General features: G+C 53.4%; 1 pseudogene; it reads left to right on the plus strand.

The window, feature by feature from the left end:
* Positions 1-14,285: 14,285 nt before the first annotated feature.
* On the plus strand, positions 14,286-16,080 carry LOC107976036 (transcription factor A, mitochondrial-like; annotated as a pseudogene).
* The last annotated feature ends 2,255 nt before the right edge of the window (positions 16,081-18,335 follow it).

Genomic DNA, 18,335 nt, shown 5'->3' on the forward strand with positions numbered 1-18,335 from the left:
AGCCCGGTCCTGGTGGCTGGGACTATCAGCAGGGAGTTACGGGGCAGGAACGGGAGTATCAGCAGGGAGTTACGGGGCAGGAACAGGGAGAGGCCAGAGCTTCCCGCACCTTCGGGGCTGTGGTCCGAGGGGCTGGGTGCTGGGACGCCTGTGACTGGGGAGAACAGGGCCTGGCAGGGCCTCCCTGGTGAGGCGGGGGAGAGTGGAGGCCCTGGGCGATGCCCGCCTGTTTGCGACATGAGGGTCTCTGGCAGGAAGCCAGGAAGACAAGCCCCTCAGGGTCCTGGGTGTTCAGGGTGTTTGGAAGCCCGGAGAGCTCAAATGGAGGACAGAATCCCCCTGAATGCTGGCGGAGAAGGTCGAAGAGGCCGCAGCTGGGGACATTGTGACCAGAGTGGACGGCCTTGAGCGAGGGCAGCAGGAGCCGTCCCCGTGCATAGGGCAGCGGGGTGGCCGCCGAGTCCTCCGTGGCTCACGTCCCCGCAGAACCTGATCTGCTCGTGAGCTTGGCAAGCATCTCCTGGATTTTTAATTTGTGGGAGAAGCGACCTTTTATATTTCAGATCACATGAAGTTAATTTGCACTCCAAGTTCAAGAGAGCTCCTGAAAAGGTACAAATGTGATTTCTTAACAGCTGTTACTGTCGGGCGCAACATGACAGAAATGATGAGAAGCAAGAGTTCATTTTTAGACAGAGAGGACTGCACGCTCTCTCCCTAGAGCCAGCCCAGGGTGGCAGCAATCAGAGAAGAACCCGAGGGAGCCTGAAGGCCAAACACTCACCTTGTGCGATGTCCCTGACCCATAGCTGTCCTGTCTCTGTTTGAATACCTCCAGTGACGGAGAGCTCACTACCTCTAGGAGTGGCCAAGTCTAATGTTGGTTGGGTTTGACTGTGAGAAGGTCTTTCCAGGGTTTGGTCAAATCTGCTTTTGCTGATTCTGTTCTGCCCTCTGAAGACACACAAAATAATGCCCGTTCCTTGTCCTCAAGGAAGTGCCTCTCTCATCTGCTGCTGACCACCTCTGATTCCTTAAGCACGCATATGTGTGCTGATGTCTGGGTCCAGCCCACCTTGGTCCCTGAGAATGGTCTGGTTTTCCAGTGTCTCTAAAGCGGAGGCCTTGGGACCAACACGATGTTCCTTTTCCTGGTGGACCAGCCAAGATTCCTATCACTTTTCCACTTCTGGGTGCTGTACCCAGCAAGGCGGAGAAGGTCACATTCATGCAGAGCTTCTGAGGTACCTGTCATCCCGCCTGGGTGTCGGGGAGCAGGCTTTGTTTGTGGGGTGCTGTGGCCAGCGCTGTGGGGGACAGGGCGGGAGAAGCAGCCAGCAGGAGGTTAAATCCGGTGGGTGCAATGGAGTTGACGGTGTTGGGAGCTGGCAGTTTTAGGATGAACCTGCCAGTCCAGGGTGGGGCTCAGCTGCTACCCAGGGGAAACTTGCCCCGTACACCAGGGCTGAAGCTGAAACAGTCAGATCCTCTTTCTCAGTTATTTGGGGGAATTGGGGACAGTGGGTTTGTCCCTGCTGGTGGCCATGGGGTAGCTTTATTTCCCACCGGATTTGGGAAATCTAAAGTCTGGTTTTCAGAGAAAGGAGAGAAGGGCCGGGTGTGGTGGCTCATGCCTGTAATCCCACCACTTTGGGAGGCCAAGGCGGGCAGACCACCTGAGGTCAGCAGTTTGAGAACAGCCTAGCCAATATAGTGAAATCGTGTCTCTACTAAAAATACAAAACTTAGCCAGGCGTGGTGGTGGGCACCTGTAATCCTAGCTACTTGGGAGGCTGAGACAGGAGAATCGCTTAAACCCGGGAGGCAGAGGCTGCAGTGAACTGAGATTGCGCCACTGCACTCCAGACTGGGTGACAGAGCCGCTGTGACCAGTGTTTCTTTGGTTTTTTCTTCTCTTGTAGAGATGGGGTCTTGCTCTGTTCAGCCCAGGCTGGTCTCGAACTCCTGGGCTCAAGTGATCCTCTCGCCTTGGCCTCCCAAAGTATCTGGATCACAGGCGTGAGTTGCCACACCCGGTCTCCTCATTTGACAGAGCAAGACAGAGGGAGACTCCGTCTTAAAAAAAAAAAAAAAAAAAAAAAAGTGGAGAAGGAGCGAAGGGGTCAGGGAGGCAGCCGGGAGGGAAGAGTGAAGTAAGAAGCAGATGAAGAGAAGCAGGGTGGGCATACACCCAGAGCCCCCCTGTGTCACCCGCCTGCTACCAGACCCAGGAGGGTCCCGTCGGGGTGGGGGTCCTGGGACTTAGCTCCTCCTCCAGCCTCAGCCCTCCCGGCGCCAAGATTCTTCAACGTCCTCGGGATGCACCTCCGCACTGTGGGGCCATCTGGGTCAGCCCGGACGCGCCGGCCTCTGTCTGGGTCCCAGTCTTCTCACCGCCAGGCGGGCAGGTCAGCAGACCAGGCAGGACCGAGCCTGTTGCCCGGGGCTCTTGTTGTCTGTGCCGTTTCGGTGCCTTTTGTCCTTGCTTCCCGCCGCTCCTTGAGGATGTTTACTGGCTGCTGGGGCCGTGCCTTCCAGGTGAGGCCTCGGTCATTCCAGGTGCAGCCTCGGATCAGGGATGACGGCCCAGGCTGAAGTATCATGATGAAGAGCTTGGACCGAGGGCAGTTAAGGTGTGTGAGTATTCAGATCCCCCACATGCCCTTCTCTGGAAAGTGCCAGCGACCTGTCCTCTCTGGGCCTCTGTCTTCTCCTCTGTGGAATGGGGATGATGGCGTCCACACCTCATAGGGCTGCTGGAAAATGGGTCTGGGTCTCGGCTGGAATTTCAGCCAGCGCCGAGGACCGGAGGCCCTGGTTCCTGTCCACGTGGCCTGGGATCCCCGCGGCCCCACACCTGGGCTCCGGGGGCAAGAGTGTTGGCTTTGAGGACCCAGCCTTGGAGGTCAGATGGCATCCGTTATGGGTTAAATTTTGTCACCCTAAATTCATATGTTGAAGTCTTAACCCACGGGGCCTCAGAATGGGATGGTATTTGGAGCCCGGGCCTTGAAAGAGAGGGTGACAGTAAAATGAGGAGACTGGGTGTGGCAGCTCACGCCTGTGATCCAGACATTTTGGGGAGGCTGAGGCGAGAGGATCACTTGAGCCCAGGAGTTCGAGACCAGCCTGGGCTGGACAGAGCAAGACCCCATCTCTACAAGGAAAGAAAAAAACACAAAAACAGTGGTCACAGTGGCTGATGCCTGTAATCCCAGCCCTTTGGGAGGCCATGGTGGGAAAATCGCTGGAGCCCAGGAGTTTGAGACCAGCCTGGGCAGCATAGCAAGACCCCATCTCTACGGGAAAAAAAAAATTAGCTGGGCATGTTGTTGCACCTGTGGTCCCAGTTGCTTGGGAGGCTGAGGTGGGAGGATGGCTTGAGCCTAGGAGTTCAAGACTGCAGTAAGCCGTGATGGTGCCACTGCACTCCAGCCTGGGTGACAGAGCAAGACCCTGTCTCAAAAACAAAAGTCCAGTGAAGTTATAGGGGTGGGCCCTAATCCAATCTGACAGGTGTTCTTATATGAAGAGGAGATCAGGACACACACACAGAGGCACGACCCTGTGAGGACCCAGGAGGAAGACAGCGTCTGCAAACCAAGGAGACAGGCCTCAGTAGGAACCAGCCCTGCCCACGCCTTGGTCTCGGACTTCAGCCTCCAGGACTGTGAGGGATGAATGCCCATGGCCGGCGTCGCCTGGTGTGTGGCGTTTGTTCCGGCAACCCTGGGAGGCTGGTGCGATGTCTCTTTGGTCTTACTCTCTCCATCGAGACCCTCTCGAAGGCCTGTCTGGGTTGAGGAGGGGGCGTGGAAGATCCTGCCTCCTGGTGGGGAAGGTGTTGGGAGAGTGGTGGTACAGGGGGCGTTGTGGCAGTGGTTTGTGGGCCCTGCCTGCCACACAGCCCCCACAGAGACTGAGAGTCCCCCCAGCCGGTCTGAGGAGAGGGTGAGCTCTTGGGTGGGATTCAGGCCGGGAGAGGGGTGGGGAGCAGGGCTGGGGGCTTTAGGCAGGCCCAGGTCCTCAGGACACAGGCAAGGGAGGCCAGAGAGGCAGCTGGGCCTCTGCGGTGGGCCGAGGAGTTCAGGAAGCCCGGCCTGGGCTGGAGAGAGTCCCAGGCTTGACCGGGGCCATTTCTGTAACACTTCAGGGCAGGTGCACGGGGCTCAGAACCCCAGAGTGCAAAAATGCAGCCCGGGAGGCTACCAGGAGGCTCCCGCCGCTCAGAGACGGAAGACGGCCCCCGTCACGGCTGCAGCAGGTGCTGCCAGGGGCGCTGCTCGGAGCTCCAGGCTGCAGGGACAGGGCCACCCCCGGCCGCCCGCTCGCCCGGCCTGATGTCTCCCACCCGGCACTTTGATCCTCTGAAAGCCTGTAGACCGCGGGCTCTATAACCTCAAGATTTGTGTGCCGGGTGGGTCTGGAGGTCCCGCGTCTCAGCGGATTTTATTCCTCTCATTATTTTGCTTAACGGGCTGTTACTGCCGTGTCAGACAGCATGGAGCGAAAAATCACACTTTTTGAGAGATGTTGTTCAAGAGAGAGACTGGAAAAGCATGACTTAGTGGCGAAGGCTGCAGTGCTGAGCTACCACCTCCCGGGGCAGAGCCGAGGCCCTGAGGTGGGTGAGAGGGAGGTCCAGGCCCAGGGGCCAGGGGGAGCCCACGGCCACTCCTGGGGGGCTCCTCTGGAAGCCCTCCTGGGCAGGCAGGTCTCAGGGTCCCAGTCCAAGCCAGCGCTCAGCTTCAAGACTGGAAAAAACTGAACTTCTCCTTTCTCTTTTCTGTTTCTGCTTCTCTCAAGTCCCTCAGATCCCTTCATTCATTCATTCATTCATTCATCCTTCCTTGAATGAAAGGTCTCTTCAGTGTCAGAGGACACAGAAATAAATGAGAAAAAAAATCTCTCTTTTCCTGGGACCAATAGATGTGGACTTTGCCCTCGAGTACTGCTCTTTAATTCCCTTTCTTTTATCTTTAAAATAAACTCCTTTAAAAACAGGCAGTTCAAGCCTGGGCAACGTGGCAAGACCCCATCTGTATAAAATACAAAAAAATTAGCCAGGTGTGGTGGTATGCTCCTGCAGTCCAAGGTACTTGGGAAGCTGAGGCAGGAGGATCGCTTGAGCCCAGGAGATCAAGGCAGCAGTGAGCCGAGATCGTGCCACTGCACTTCTGCCTGGGTGACAGAGTGAGACCCTGTCTCAAAACAAAACAAAAAACCAGGCAACTCAGATGGTTAAATACAGACATACCATGTGACCCAGTCATTCCACCCCTGGGAATATACCCGAGAGAAATGGCTACATATATCCACACAAGAACTTAGATGTGAGTGATCACAGCGGCTTTGTTCATAATAGCCAAAAAGTGGAAATTGCGCCAACACCCCTCAGCTGAAGGATGGGTGAACAGGAGCTGGTGTGGCCACGATGGAATATTATCCGACAATAGAAAGGAATGAAGTCCCACACAGGCTGCAGCATGGATGAACACTGAAAATATTAGAGGCTTAGTTTATTATTTTATTTATTTATTTATTTATTTGAGACGGAGTCTCGCTCTGTCACCCAGGCTGGAGTGCAGTGGTGTCATCTCGGCTCACTGCAACCTCCACCTCCTGGGTTCAAATGATTCTCCTGTCTCAGCCTCCCGAGTAGCTGGGATTACAGGCATGTGCCACCACGCACGGCTAATTTTTGTAATTTTAGTAGAGACGGGGTTTCCACCATGTTGGCCAGGCTGGTCTCAAACTCCTGACCTCAAGTGATCCGCCTGCCTCGGCCTCCCAAAGTGCTGGGATTACAGGCGTGAGCCACTGTGCCTAGCCCAGATGCTAAGTTTAAAAAGCCAGACACAAAATACCACATCTGTAGAATTCCACTAATGTGAAATGCCCAGAATAGGCAATTCCATGGAGACAGAAAACAGAGGCGTGGCTGTCAGGGGCTGGGAGGAAGGGTAGTGGGGAGTGATGGCTTAAGGTGTGTGGGGTTTGTTTTTGGGGGTGATGAAAACGGTCTACAGTTGGTTATGGTGATGGTTGTACGACGCTGTGAATACTCTAAAAAGCATCGAATTGTGTGCTTTACGTGGGTGAGTTGCATGGCATATGAATTATATCTTAGTAAAGCTGTTCGAAAAATCACAGTGCCTAGGTAGATTGTTAAAAGTATCCGTTATTTTCTGTAGAATATTTAAAATAGTGCCTGAGACATGCTGGATGTTCAATAAATGTTAGCTATTAAAAATAATACATTCCTTTTAAGCACCAGCAGCCCTGCCTCCTCCAGGAAGCCACTGGGCCCCGACAGGAAAGGCCTCTGCGGGGGCTTCCTCAAGACCCCTGCCACCCCCGGTTGGCCACAGCCACTCTCTCCTGCCTTATTTCTGTTTAACTCTGGTGAGTTTCAGGCAGACATCTCTGTCCGTGGCTTTGTTTTGTTTTGTTTTTCTGGGGAGAGGGTCTCACTCTGTTGCCCAGGCTGGAGCGTAGTGGTGGGATCACAGCTCACTGCAGCCTTGAACTTCTGGGCTCAAGTGTCTTCCCGCCTCAGCCTCCAGAGTAGCTGGGACCACAGGTACCCACCACCCCCATGCCCAGCCCTGATTTTAATAGTCACCCTGGAGGGTGACCCTTTCTCTTTTCTGTTTCTGCTTCTCCCAAGTTCCTCAGATCCCCTAATTCGTTAATTCATTCATTCTTTCATTTATCCATCCATGAAAGGTCTCTTCAGTGTCAAAGGATACAGAAATGAATCAGTGTCAGAGGATGCAGAAATGAATCAGTGTCAGAGGATGCAGCAGCGGCCTCCTCCTCTTCTCCCCTTCCCTCCTCCTCCCACTCCTCCTCCCCTCCTCCCACTCCTCCTCCCCTTCCCCCTCCCGCCTCCCCTCCCCCCTCTTCTTCCCCCTCCCGCCTCCCCTCCCCTTCCCCCTCTTCTTCCCCCTCCCTCCTCCCCTCCCCTTCCCCCTCCTCCCCCTCTTCTTCCCCCTCCCTCCTCCCCTCCCCTTCCCCCTCTTCTTCCCCCCCTCCTCCCCTCCCCTTCCCCCTCTTCTTCCCCCTCCCTCCTCCCCTCCCCTTCCCCCTCTTCTTCCCCCTCCCTCCTCCCCTCCCCTTCCCCCTCTTCTTCCCCCTCCCTCCTCCCCTCCCCTTCCCCCTCCTCCTCCTCTTCTTCCCCCTCCCTCCTCCTCTCCCCGTCCCTCCTCCCCCTCTTCTTCCCCTTCCCTCCTCCCCTCCTCCTCCTCTCCCTCCTCCCCCTGTTCTTCCCCCTCCCTCCTCCCCTCCCCTTCCCCCTCCTCCTCCTCTTCTTCCCCCTCCCTCCTCCTCTCCCCGTCCCTCCTCCCCCTCTTCTTCCCCTTCCCTCCTCCCCTCCTCCTCCTCCTCCTCTTCTCCCTCCTCCCCCTGTTCTTCCCCCTCCCTCCCCCTCCTCCTACCCCTCCTCCTCCTCCTCTTCCTGCCGGGCACCTTGTGGTTCCCTGCCTCTTTGGAGGTCGCCCCCTTCTTGTCCTCCCTCCACTCACTTATCTGTGACCCCCAAGCTCCCCTGTTGCCCCCTGCCCCTCTAATACAGGTGAGGTCAGCAGCCAGACTCTCCCTCCTCTTTCCTCTTTCTCTCCTCTCTCTCTTTCCTCTCTCTCTCCCCCACCCCGTCTTTCCTCTCTCTCCCCGCTCTCTGTTTCCTCTCTCTTCTCTCTCCCCTCTCCTTTCTCTCTCTCCTTTCTCTCGTTTCTCTTTCTTCTTTCTCTTTCTTTCTTCTGTGTGTGTCTCTCTCTCTCCGTCCCCATCACACACACACACACACGCACATATACACTGTTGTTTGCTCCCTGCCACAGGTAACGTGGGTGACAGGCATAAATGGTGGCGTTCAGCCCCTTGCAGCTGGAACTGGAATGGGCTCCCGGGCCCCTGGCTGGGGCTGCCCCCATAAAGCATGTTGATTTCTGATCCAGAGGACAGAATGGCAAATCCATTGACCAAAATTTGCAGTTAACATTAAACCGACAGAACGGCTAATAATTCAGATGATATTAAAACTATCCAACTTTGAGTAAATTAGAAGAATAAAATGAGATTTATTAAGGGCAAAGTCAGCGCAATCTCACAAAAGAGAAGGAATCAGAAATAGAAAAGGAGGAAATTTGGAACAATGGCGGCATAGAGACAGCTGGGTGGTCACCCTGATGAGAAATTAAATCTTAATCATGATAACAAGGCCTCCAATTGCACCTGGGGAGCTCAAAGCACCTCATAGCTTCCGCCGAGACATCCTGTCTCAGGGACTCCAGGCAACAGTGTGGGGGCAGGGGGCTCTTGGCCTTGTGTGGCCGCTGGTGGTGCTGGCCAGGGCCTGAGCTGGGCTGGGGCTGGGCAAGGGTTGGGCTGGGCAGGGGTTGGGCAGGGTTTGGACTGGGGCTGGGCGGGGCCTGGAGGAGCTCAACGATTTGCTCAAGGCCGCAGAGCCGGGAAGTGGCAGAACCAAGGCTTGGACCTGGAGCTGCTGAATTCTGGAGCCCCAACTTCTTCCAACTGTTCAGCAACTTTCTGTGAGCCCCTGTGTGTGCGAGGCGTGGAGGGTGCCGCGATCAAGGCGGTTCCTGCCCCCAAGAGGTGTAGCCCAGGGGAGAGATCGAGAAGCCAGCATGCATTTATCCTGCAGCGATGAGTCCTCCCACAGGCCATCCGTGTGGCTCTGGGGGTGCAGAGTCCTACCACAGGCGATCCCGGGGGCTCCGGGGGTGCAGAGTCCTCCCACGGGGGATCCTGGGGGCCCCGGGGGTGCAGAGTCCTCCCATGGGGGATCCCGGGGGCTCCAGAGGTGCAGAGTCCTCCCACGGGGGATCCAGGGGGCTCTGGGGGTGCATAGGAGTCCTCATAATCTCCCCATCCTGGGGGCCCAGGGCAGGCTGGACAGGAGTGGCCAGGAGGGAGCTGGGCCTCGCAGGTGTGATGTGGTGGAAATGTTCCCAGCTGATGGAGCAGCATGTTCAAAGGCCAGCACCCCTGGGGAGCTGCAGGTCTTTCCGTCCAACAGGAACCTGTGTTCAGCTCAAGGGGGACAGTGGGCACCAATGCGACTGGAGAGCTGGAGACAGATGGGGCTTGGAAGTCACGCCAAGGGATCTGGATCTCACCTTGTGGGCACTGGGGAGCCTTGGAGAGGGGGATTACAGGCCGGGCCAGAGGGCAGACTTGGCCTTTAGACAATCTCAGTGACCACCCAATTCAGGGGCTGGATTGAAGGGGCTAATTCCTGCAGCGGGGAGGCTGATGTTTAGAGCATGTCCCTCAGGGCTTGTAGATGAGCGGAAAGAGCCCAACTCCAATAAGATGAAGTAAATAGCAGGGAATTTGGCGGCTCACAGAACTGGGAAACGCAGGCCTTCAGGTTTGGCTGGTCAAGGGTACCACTGAGATCTCCTCTCTGGGTCCCTCTCTTTCTGGGGATGGATTTCCTCCTTGCTGCTGGGGACAGTGGCCACCAGATGTTCTAAACGCCCACCCTCCCAGCATTGTGACCCAAAGGGTGACAGCAATCATTCTGTCTGGGAGAGACGTTCCAGGAAAGACTGAGTCATGTGCCCGAGCTGCTCGGCATGGCCCGGGGGTCAGCTGGTCTCGTGCTGGGGAGGGGTCGGCTCCATGACTGGCAGCTCGGCTCTGGCCACAGTGCGCCAGGGATGCTGGGGCAGGTGATGGGCTGGCGTGCTTTGTGCAGCCACTGGTCCAGGCAGTGCATCGGGGATAGGCTTGGGCCTGCATAGGGGGCAGTGGGGAGACAGCTTGGTGAAGAACTTCCAGAGACATCTAGAAGGTCAAATAGACAGGATTTGGTGATTGACCAGATGTAGAAAGAAGGTGGGATCAGGAAATGCTTTCCAGGGCCGGGCGCGGTGGCTCACGCCTGTAATCCCAGCACTTTGAGAGGCCGAGACGGGCGGATCACCTGAGGTCAGGAGTTCGAGACCAGCCTGACCAACATGGTGAAATCCTGTCTCTACTAAAAATACAAAACTTAGCCGGGTGTGGTGGCATGCACCTGTAATCCCAGCTATTCTGGAGGTTGAGGCAGGAGAACTGCTTGAGGTTTCAGTGAGCTGAGATTGTGCCACTGCACTCCAGGCAGGGCAACACAGAGAGACTCCATCTCAAAAAAAAAAAAAAAAAAAAAAAGGAAAGAAAGAAAGAAAAAAAAGAAATGATTTCCAGGGTTCTGCTTTGATCAGCTGGTTAGACAGTTGGTGTCATTCGCTGTGGTAGAGACTGAGTAAGGGGAGCAGTTCCTGCAGGGCGTCTGGAGGTGCTGGCCTCCAAAGAGAGACATTTAGGGACCATCCATGGGGGTGGTTATTCGAGGTAAGGTCACAGGTGAGCTCCCCTAGGGAGGGGGAGTGAGTGAGAGGGCAAGAGAGCCTCAAAGTGAACCTCTAGGAGCCCCACAGCTGCGGGCTGGCTCAATCGGGGCTGAGAGAGAAGTCAAGGAGGCAGGAGGAGAAGCGGGGGGCTGGGGAGCTCCAGGAAGAGAGCTTCAAGGGGGAGAAGGCGGGCACCTGTGTCTCAGGTGCCATAGCGCAGCAGGCTTGGCTGGACCTTGGCTGAGTCTGCAGCCTGGCACTGTCTGCCTTCCCCGGCTCCCAGCATGACTTGCAGCTCCTCTTCCCACCACGCCGGCCTGGCACTGGGTCTCCCTTGTGGACCCCACGCACTGGGCCGTCACTGGACTCAGGTTGCCCTGGCTGGTCGTACAGAGCTTGCTGTGCCCAGCCTGGACACCCCCGGAGGAGGCGAGCAGCGGGCATCACACCTCTCCCGCACCCTTCCGTCTTCCCATGAGTCGGACCACACAGTGCGGGCTGCCCACTCGTGAGCCCCCGGGGGAAGGGCTAACGTTATGTGCATTTTGCACGTGGGGAAAATGAGGCTGAGAAAGGGGTCAGGAGCTGAGGATGGAAAGAGCTAAGATGGGTCTCCAGGAAAGCAGGTTCCCATGCACCGGTCAGCACCCCCCTCCTGCTTCCTGCACCATTCATGAGACCCCTCCATAGGGCCGAGGCCCACCCAGGGAGGGAAACGCCGATGATGAGGGAGGGAGGGACCTCTCAGCGCCCAAGAATGCGACCAGCCTCCCAGGGCGGGGTATCTGCATGGGGACAGGCCTGGGGCCCCCTGCAGGCCAGAAAGAAGGAGCCACTGAGGGCTCAGCTGGCAGACCATAGCCTGGGGGGTGGGGGCGGCGGGGCGGCGGGGGCAATGGCTCTGAGGGTGGGCGAGGACCAGGTGCCGCCGAGGAGCGATAATGATGGCTTGAGTCAAAGCCGCCCCGCGTCTCGCCCGCGCTGGCATCTCCAGCAGCACCGTGCCAATTAAAGATGAGTTGAGCATATCGTTAGTTTCCAAATCGTCAAGAATCTCATTAGGGGAGTCTTAGATCCACCTGAGCAGCTCTGCCGATTGTCCACACTGGAGCTGCCGAGCTGGGGGCAGGGGGAGTTGCTGCGTGTTGATGAGCCGTAGCAGGGTTTTGCCAGGCAGGGCGCTGGATTGAACCGGCCCAGCAGTGCCCAGGGCCTCGGTCTCCTGGCTGACTGGTCAGTGGTCCTCAGCCTGTGTCTCTCTCCTCCAGTGGGGTGATGGGCTAGACTGGTCAGAAATCTACTGGGAGTCAGTTCGGATGCCACATTTCGACCAGACTTGGCTCAGGGGCCATCTCGTCTACCCCATCATTTTATAATGGGAGAAACAGAGGCCCACAGAGGTGGGGGAGCCCCTGGGATACACAGGGGCTGGAAGAGACCCATAGAGCTTGGTCTAATCCAACCCTAAAGCAGATCTGACTCCCATCTCTGTTGTCTCAGCTGAGTGACCATTTCACTTGTGCCTTTTTTTTATTTTGAGACCGAGTCTTGCTCTATTGCCAGGCTGGAGAGCAGTGGTGTGATCTCGGCTCACTGCAACCTCCGCCTCCTGGGTTCAAGCGATTCTCCTGCCTCAGCCTCCCGAGTATCCCAAGTAGCTGGGATTATTGGCATCCGCCACCATGCCTGGCTAATTTTTGTATTTGTAGCAGAGGTGGGGTTTTGCCATGTTGGCCAGGCTGGTCTTGAACTGCTGACCTCAAGCGATCCGCCTACCTCGGCCTCCCAAAGTGCTGGGATTCCAGGCGTGAGCCACAATGCCCAGCTGCACCTCGTTTATAACAAAGAGGCCCCACCCTTCCCTTGGCCCCTTGTTCCATCTGTGCCCATCAGGGTCCTTTACTAATGAGTCACAGAGACCTGGCTCAAATTTGCTGAGGCAAGAAAGGAATTTCCTAGAAGTCAGGACTCTGTGGTTTTGCAACAGAAGGAAGGCTCAGAGATCCCAGGACGTCTCCAGCCTCATCCCTGCTGCTCTCAGCACATCTACCTCTGGCCGGGCAGCCTCTTCCTCCTGGGGGGTGGGGATGGGGTTACTGGGGGACAGAGAGCTCCAGAGCCACATGCCATGCCATCTGCCACCGGGCGGGATCTGCGCGTCTTTCTTTAGCCTCAGCTGGGAAAACCCCACGGAAGGACTGTGCATGGCCTGGCTTGGTCAGTTGCTCACCCTGAGTCCATACGGTAGCTTCCATTAGAACTGCGTGGCTGGGGTTTATTCATTCATCTCATGTTCACTAAGACTGGGCTGTGTGTCAGACATTGTTCTGTATCTATCTGGGAGAGGCAGACCATAAACAAGGGAACCAGTAATAAAGATAATTCAGATAGTGATAGGTGCTCTAAAGATGACGAGCAGGCATGCCTGTAATCCCAGCACTTTGGGAGGCTGAGGCGGGTGGATCACGAGGTCAAGAGTTCAAGACCAGTCTGGCCAAAATGGTGAAACCCCATCTCTACTAAGAATACAAAAATTAGCTGGGCATGGTGGCATGTGCCTGTAATCCCAGCTACTCAGGAGGATGAGGCAGGAGAATCTCTTGAATCCGGGAGGCGGAGGTTGCAGTGAGCCGAGATGGTGCACCTGCACTCCAGCCTGAGCAACAGAGCAAGACTCTGTCTCGAAAAAGAAAAAAGAAAAGATTATGAGCGGGGTGCTTGAGGGGTGATATTAGCTAGGACGGTCAGTGAGGCCACAGGTAGTTGTGGAGGAAGAGCGCTCCGGGCAGAGGGAACAGAGAGTGCAAAGGCCCTGGAGCAGGAACAGGTTTAGTGTGTATCAGAAAGGGGGCCAATGTGGGCTGGGTGCGGCAGCTCACACCTGTAATCCCAGAACTTTGGGAGTCCAAGGCGGTGGATTGCCTGAGCTCAGGAGTTCAACACCAGCCTGGGCTACGTGGTGAAACCCCATCTCTACTAAAATACAACACATTAGCCGGGCTTGGTGACACATGCCTGTAGTCCCAGCTACTCGGGAGGCTGAGGCACAAGAATTGCTTGAATTTGGGAGGCGGATGTTGCAGTGAGCTGAGATCAGGCCACTGCACTCCAGCCTGGGCCACAGAGCAGCAAAACTCTGTCTCCAAAAAAAAAAAAAAGAAAGAAAGGTTGGCCCATGTGGCTGTTGGTGCATGATACATTTGAAGCCATCTCTATAAACTTTGTGTGTGTGTGTGACAGGGTCTTGCTTGTCACACACACACTCCAGTGTGGAGTGCAGTGGCGTGCTTGTAGATCACTGCAGCCTCAACCTCCTGGGCTGAAGTGATCCTCCTGCCTCAGCTTCCTGAGTAGCTGGGACCACAGGTGCGTAACACCACACCCTGCTATTTTTTTTTTTTTTTTTTTTTTGTAGAAATGGGGTCTCACAGTTGCCCGGGCTGGTCTTGAACTCCTGGGCTTAAGCGATCCTCCCTCCTTGGCCTCCCAAAGTGCTGGGATTATAGGTGTGAGCCACTGTGCTTGGCCATCCTTATAAACTTTATACAGTTAATCAGAGGCTGGGCACGGTGGCTCACGTCTGTAATCCCAGCACTTAGGGAGGCCAAAGTGAGTGGATCACTTGAGGTCAGGAGTCCAAGACCAGCCTGTCCAACATGGTGAAACCCCATCTCTACTAAAAATGCAAAATTAGCTGTGCATGGTGGTAGGTGCCTGTAATCCCCGCTACTAGGGAGGCCCAGGCAGGAGAATTGTTTGAACCTGGGAGGTGGAGGTTGCAGTGAGCCGAAATAGCGCCATTGCACTCCAGCCTGGGCAACAAGACTGAAACTCTGTCTCAAAATAATAATAATAATAATAATAATAATAATAATAATAATAATAATAAAATAAATCAGGGAAGAAGAGGGGGAGAAATGAAAATACACCATGCTTGTGGCAAATTCAGCGTCCATCACTGGGTCCGTTTGCTCTCGGATCCACTTCCTCATAGCTGTTGGGTGCGTATTGTCTTAGAATCATGTAGAATCTAGATTATAGCTCCCTTTAACTACTCTACAGATAACAACTTGAACATCACCAAATGTTTTCGCTTTGAGATATTCCTTCAGGGTCTGCCCACAAATGAAACAACTGATGCCAGCTGACCCGAAGGACCCCACAAGGAACTGACTCACCAAAGAATGTCGTTTCTACACTCCTCTCACCCCAACCCATCAATGACCCCAGTTACCCAGCCCCTCACCCTCCATGATCCCCTTAAAAACCCCAGTTCAGGGCCAGGCGCGGTGGCTCACGCCTGTAATCCCAGCACTTTGGGAGGCCTGGGGCGGGGGGCTGGACCACCTGAGGTCAGGAGTTCGAGACCAGCCTGGCCAACATGGCGAAACCCCGTCTCTACTAAAAATACAAAAATTAGCCTGGCATGGTGGCACGCACCTGAAATCCCAGCTACTCGGGAGGCTGAGGCAGGAGAATCCCTTGAGTCTGGGAGGTGGAGGTTGCAGTGAGCCGAGATCGCGCCACTGCACTCCAGCCTGAATGACATAGTGCCTCGCGAGTGGCAGGCATGATAACAAACTCCGGAGGGTCGCAGGCAGGTTCGTGTTGCCATTGCTGGGGTGGTTCTGTCGTGCCAGGAGGCTCTCCGAGACTGGGGCCTGGTCACTGCCTGGTCCGCTGGTGCGATGGTGTTTCTCCGAAGCACGTGGGGCGTGCTGAGGGCCCTGGGAAGGTCCTGGCGGAGCTGTGTACCAGCTGTGGAAGTCGACCCCGCTTCCCCTTCAGTTTTGTGTATTTATGGAAATGGTTTTCGCCTGCCTTGGCAAGTTATCCAAAGAAACCTGTAACTTCTTACCTTTGATTTTCTAAAGAACAACTACCCATATTTAAAGCTCAGAACCCAGATGCAAAAAATACAGAACTAATTAGAAGAATCACTGAGCATTGGACGGAACTTCCCAATTCAGAGAAAAAAAATATATGAAGATGCTTATAGGGTGGACTGGCAGGCATACAAAGAAGAGATAAGCAGAATTCAAGAACAGCTAACTCCAAGTCAGATTATGTCTTTGGAAAAAGAAATCATGCAGGAACATTTAAAAAGGAAAGCTTTAATAAAAAAAAGAGTTAATAGTGCTTGGAAAACCAAAATGATCTCGTTCAGCTTATAACATTTATGTAGCTGAAAGCTTCCAAGAAGCTAAGGATGGTTCACCGCAGGCAAAGCTGAAGACTGTAAATGAAAACTGGAAAAATCTGTCTGGTTCTCAAAAGAAAGTATATATTCAACTTGCTAAAGATGATAAAATTCATTATTATAATGAAATGAAGTCTTGGGAAGAACAAATGATTGAAGTTGGACGAAAGGATCTTCTACGTCGCAAAATAAAGCAACCACCAAAAGATGGCACTGAGAAGTGTTAGAAGTTCACAATGGATAGGCACAAGAAACCAGCTGGGTCTCAACGCCTGAAGCTATCGTAAAATTAGAAAGGATAAAGTCGGTAAACCTTTTATATTCAATTTCTTTTTCTTCAGCTCATGGACTTCTGCCAGTGTAATACTTGATTTGGAAAACCCAGATAAAGGTTTATGCAAAATGTATTTTGTGTTTAGGAACTACTGAGGATCAGAGTAATCCATGCAAATGTGAATCATTTTACCTTTGATAAAGGTAAATCAGACTATGAGGTTTTTTTTTACACAGGATAATGACTGTGGAAAGAGTGTTCTTGTTCCCTTATATTATGGAAGCAGGAGTTTCCTTTTCAAAATTGTTACAAATTGTAGAAGCCACAGTGTTCTGTGATACAATTGTGCGTTTTTCAAAAAGCAGCCAGAACTCGTCTAGGTAAATTCCAGTTCCTAGGTATAATTAATATCATATTCAGAGTTGATGGTTATACACGTAAGTGATGGCTGGTTTTACTTGCAACTTTTTATAAAAGGGACTGAGAAATTTATAAACCTTTTTCTCACTGTCTTTTTTTCTGAAGTAAAAACTAATAAATTATGTACCAGATCTATGCATATTATTTTATGTTGCATAGGATAAACATTTTAATCATTAACTTTACATTGCCTAATTATATATTTTAAGATGAAACATTTGTTTTACAGCTTTCCCCCTACCCTTTTTTTTTTTTTTTTTTTTTCTGGAGACAGAGTCTCGCCCTGTCGCCCAGGCTGGAGTGCAGTGGTGTGATCTGGGCTCACTGCAACCTCTGCCTCCCAGGTTCCAGCCATTCTCCTGCCTCAGCCTGCCGGGTAGCTGGGACTAAGGCGTGCACCACCGTGCCTGGCTAATTTTTGTATTTTTTAGTAGAGACGGGGTTTCACCATATTGGCCAGGCTGGTCTCAAACTCCTGACCTCGTGATCCTCCTGCCTTGGCCTCCCAAAGTGCTGGGATTACAGGCATGAGCCACCATGCCTGGTGCCTTTCCCTTTTTTTTAAGTAAGGAAATATATTTTTTTCTGAATTATTTTCTCTCATGCGAGTATATTGATCCAGAAAGAAAACTTGCATTGTATATATTTTAAAATGAGAAATCTAAAAAAAAAGAGAAGTATCCAAAGTCTCTGGAATTTGAAACACTTTGCATAACGTATTAAAGCCTGTATAAGAGACAGCCAACTATGGCCTGTGGACCAAATCCAGCCTGCTGCCTGCTTTCTGTGTCCTGTGAGCTAGGAATTGTGTTTATAATTTTAAATGCTTTGTTTTTAAAGACTTTTATGATACATGAAAATTAACATGAATATTTAGTGTTCATAAATAAAGTTTATTGGAACACAACCAAAAAAAAAAAAAAAAAACCCAAAACACCCCAGTTCAGAACTCCTTGGGGAGATGGATTTGAGGGTCTCCTCCCATCTCCCTGCTTGGCTCCCAGCGATCCTGAAACTCTTTCTCTGCTGCAAACCCTGCTGCCTCCGCGCATTGGTCTGTGACTGCATAACAGGTACACAAACCTGTGGGCCCACATGCAGCTCCTCCCTCCTGAGTGTGACCTCGGGTGAGCCCTGCGTCCTTGAGGAGCCTCTGTTTCCTCATCTGTGAACTGGGGTCACACCTCCTGCCCTGCAGAGTTGCTGTGACAGTGATGACGTGTGGAGCACCAGCATGGTCTGCCAGCGTGTGGGGCCAGGACGGAACCCTTCCCCATTGCTGCTCCCTTGGTGTTTGGGTTCCTGGTCCAGGGCACCTTCCTCCTCCCCCAGCGTGGACCAAGCCCACTCCTGTGTGTGCTTTCGAGTGGACAGGAGGCCCAGGGCAGGGAGGGCAGCCCACGTTTACTTTAAGAATTTCTCACCTCCAGAGACAAGGATGCCAGGACCGCCACTGGGGGCCACCACGGCAAACTTTCCCGCTTTCAGGACACCCCACATGGCCCCCGGGATCTGGCTTTGGGAAGGAAGATGGTGCCTGGATTGCGAAGGCCTTTCAATCTCATTCCCTGCGTCGTGGGGTAAATTGTGTCTCCCTCAAATTCATATGCCAAAGTTCTCACCCTCAGGACCTCAGAATATGGCTGTATTTGGAGACAGAATCTTTTTATTTTTATTTTTATTTTTATTTTATTTTATTTTATTTTTTGGAGACAGGCTCTCACCCTGTCACCCAGGCTGGAGTGCAATGGCCCTATCAGGACTCACTGTAGCCTCCACCTCCTGGGCTCAAGCAATGCTCCTGCCTCAGCCTCCTAAGTAGCTGGGACCACAGGCATGCACCACCACGCCTGGCTAATTTTTAAAAATTCTTATGTAGAGATGGGGTCTTACTATGTTGCCCAGGCTGGTTTTGAACTCCTGCCCTCAAGCAATCCTCCTGCCTCAGTCTCCCAAAGTGCTGGGATTACAGGCACGAGCCACGGTGTCTGGCCAGAGACACGGTCTTTAAAGAGATAATGGAGGGAAAATGAGGTCACTAGGGTGGGCTCTGATCCAATCTGACTGGAGTCCTTCTAAG

Source organism: Pan troglodytes, chromosome 6 (assembly GCF_028858775.2).
Source record: "Pan troglodytes isolate AG18354 chromosome 6, NHGRI_mPanTro3-v2.0_pri, whole genome shotgun sequence".
Classification (NCBI taxonomy): Eukaryota; Metazoa; Chordata; class Mammalia; order Primates; family Hominidae; genus Pan; species Pan troglodytes.